Consider the following 3619-nt stretch of genomic DNA (forward strand, 5'->3'; position numbering starts at 1 on the left):
CCTAGCGCTGGAGTTCTCCCGTTCTCCTTGATCTGTAAACTTGGTCTTGGCTTGCTGGCTGTTCGTGCTGATCTTCTGGGAGAGGGGCCTGTTGCCGTGGTTTCCAAATGTCTTTGCCGGAGGCTGAATTGCCCCGCCCTTGTCGGTCCGGGCTAAGCAAGCTGCTCGGGTTTGATCTCAGGAGCTTTTGTTCCCTGCAAGCTCTCGGTACGGCCTTGGAGGACCAGGGCAAAAATGGTGGCCTCCCAATCTCCACCCGGAGGAGCTGAGAACTCGGGGCCCCGCTCCTCAGTGCGCCCCCAGAGAAAAGCAGTCACTCCCTTGTCCCCGGTCTCCGGCCGCTCTCCGCGCTCACCCGGCCTGTGACTGAGCGTTGCTATCTCTGGCACCCAACCCCGTGTGGAGTCTCCAAACCCAGCAGATCCCTGCGGTGCGTTCCCGCGCTACTCCTCCTGGGGGAGGGAGGGGAGTCTCCCCGGCTCTGCCGCTTGTTTGGTCCCTGCTGGAGAAGCAGTGGCCCGACTGGGCCGCAGATCACAGTTTATGGCCACCCCAAGCTGAGAGCCCGCGCCTCGGTTCCGTCTCTGCAGCCGGCTTCCCCGCTCCGATACCTGGGAGCTCTGGCACACTCAGGCAGCCCCGGTCTTTCTGTGACCCCAAGGGTCCTGAGACCACACTGTCCCGGGAGGATTCCACCCCCTGCTTAGCCACTGCAGCGACGTCCCTCAGCGGAGCCGACTTCTAACAGTTCCAATTTTGTGCTCCGCGGCTCTAGCACTTGCCAGAAGTGGCCGACGGAGGCCCCTCCCCTGCCGTCTATCCTTCCGAATATCGCCTCGGATTCACTTCTCCGCACGTCCTACCTTCCAGTAAGTGGTCGCTTCTCTGTTCAGAGAGTTGTTGCTACTCTCCTCTTTGGTCTCCTGTTGAGTTCGTAGGTGTTCAGAATGGTTTGATCCCTATTCAGCTGAATTCCTGAGACCAGACGAAATCCAGGTCTCCTACTCCTCCGTCATCTTGCTCCGCCCCTCAAAGACATTTAAAATTTTTAAATGTAGTTCTAAACACTTAAGGAAATGTAAAATAACTAAAATTGTAAATGGAGTTAATTGTAGGAGAAATTTTAATCCACTAATTTATGAATTGACTATTAATAAAAAAAGTTGAAACTAATAATTCATTTTTTTCACACTGGATTTACAAATAAAATTAAAAGATGTGGATTTTGTGGTAGAGGGATCCAAGATAAGGTAGGAGAGCAAAGGAGAAACCAGATTGTAACAGTAAGAGTTTAGATTATATCTTGTGAGTACAGGAAGCTACCAAAGCAACGGAAGTAGCATATTTGCACATTATAAAGAATAATTCTTGACTTGTTCTGTGGAGAAAAGACTAGAGGGAGGTAAGATTGATGGCAATAAATAAATAAATAAATAAATAAATAAATAAAAAGTTAATAGGTTATCGCTGATATTCAGGTGAAATATGATGATGATCGGGACTAAAGCAATGAAGTAGTAATTATAATCAACTTACACTGAGCACCTATTATGTGTCAGAAACTCTTTTAAAAAGCACTTTACCTATACTAACTCATTTTATCCTTGTATTAATGTTGTAAGGTAGGTATTATTACTTTATACAGCAAAAGAATTAATCTTCCACTCAGAATCATTGTTCAAAGTCATAGGGAAATTCTAAGAATATATGATTTTGCAAATGCCTTATCAACCCGACTAGGGAATGGGGAGTGGGAAATCAGTTAATACTGTTAAAAGATAAACTGAGGCATATTAAAATTTTAAGACTTTATTTAAGCAGAAATCTATTTGAATCAGGGTGGCAACAACCCAGAAGAGACTAGGAGGGCTCCACCGACAGGAGCTGGGGGAGACTTTATAGAGCAAAGGTGGAAGCAAAGTGAGGAAATTTTTGATTGGCTGGCTGAGCTTAACTTAGTTGGTTGTTTGTGATTGGTTGTCCTTAGGTTTCAAATCCATAACCTTGAGGCATTTATAGGCTTAGATTTTGGTTTGCCTAGGGAGGCCACCAGGACATACAAGCCATCTCAGCCCAATGGCCTCCTTGTTTAAATAATTTAGCAATAGCAAAATAAAAACAAAGAACAATCAACTCCGTACTGGTTGAAGTTCCAACTTCAAAAAAGAATGGGTCCAATAGGGGAATAATTTTGTTCACATGTAAGTTAGTCCTGATTTAAAGAACCAATTATTAACTTGCAAAGACATCAAGTTCCAAATATACAAATAATTGATTTTGGAAAGAAACAAATGAATTTCTGACGATGAAGTTTTTGAGGGAACGTTAGTTATTGATTTATTTGTTTGTGTATGTGGTGGTTGTGGTGTTCTTTCTCATAAGAAATCTTATTTCAGTAAATGACTAATCAAATAAGAGTAACGTGAAAAATGGGCAAGGTTTTACATATGCCGTGAAACTTCGCAGGTCATATTTTCTCTCTCAATGATAGCTTCAAATTGCTGGTGATAAAACAAGAGCTAAATGGCTTGTCTCTTACAAAATGGGAGATTTTACCCATTTTTACCCATTTCACATCTGCGTATGTGAAACTGTCAGCCCTTCAGATGCTTACCTGAGCTCAAGGAATTCCAAGATCCCAGGATTTTTGTCATCTTTAAGTACCTTATTGGCCAACCAATCCCCAATCTTGCCATGCCCAGTTGTATTCAAAAGCATTAGGGAGGTACCAAAAGACTTACTCCTTTTACAAGAGAGAGAATCAGAGCCTTGGGTGATACTTTCTTGTAGAGAGGTAAGGAAAAACATTGTTTGTCTTATGTTTGCAAAACAGTACAGTGAATTGGGGCCAGGGAAGGGGATGTCTCTAAATAAGCCTGAATCCTACCTTGAGGAACACACAACAGATCTGACTCCTTCCGGGTATGACTTGAAAGGAATACTATTCTAAAGTTCTACCAGGTTTTCCCTTTAATAGTCTACAAATTAGGCAGAAAGCTTTACATGGACAAGCCAAAAGCAATATCTGCTGCCTCATTACCAGTTGAACCTCCTGCTCCACAAACCAGTTCATGCGTTACAAACCTGCCCGATGACAGTCTATTATCATGTGGTCATTTTCACCCATCCCTACAGTAATGTCTGCATCAATTGACTGGAATATTCATCCTCTTCTCTAAATTGAGATTCTCTAAAATACTATACCAGGGTCCTAGAAATAAATTACCAAAAAAAGTATATATCCCCAATGAGCATAATTTTAGAACATCACATTTCAGCACATCCTCTTTAACAATGAAAGCATCTTTGGGGAAACGAGATCATAAATGGTCATAATGACGGTGTACGGGTTTACCTTCTTAGGTAATTTCACCTGAGTTGTCAGTGCACACTAACTGACATTAAGCAGTAAATCAATTGGGCTCCACAACAAAGTCTTGAAATATTTCAACCCACTGAAAATGAAGCAGAATCATTACAATTAGCCCCAATGTTTTAAAGGGACTGTAAGTCTTGAAAGTCTAGTATCAGATGGAAAGTAGTGCCATGTAGTGGAAACCACAGTTTTGCTGCTGACAGACGTGAGTTCAAACCAGCATTTTCCATTCATCAGCATTTT

This window comes from Callorhinus ursinus, unplaced genomic scaffold (genome assembly GCF_003265705.2).
Source record: "Callorhinus ursinus isolate GAN/ISIS: 27379988/994484 unplaced genomic scaffold, GSC_fseal_2.0 scaffold9, whole genome shotgun sequence".
NCBI lineage: Eukaryota > Metazoa > Chordata > Mammalia > Carnivora > Otariidae > Callorhinus > Callorhinus ursinus.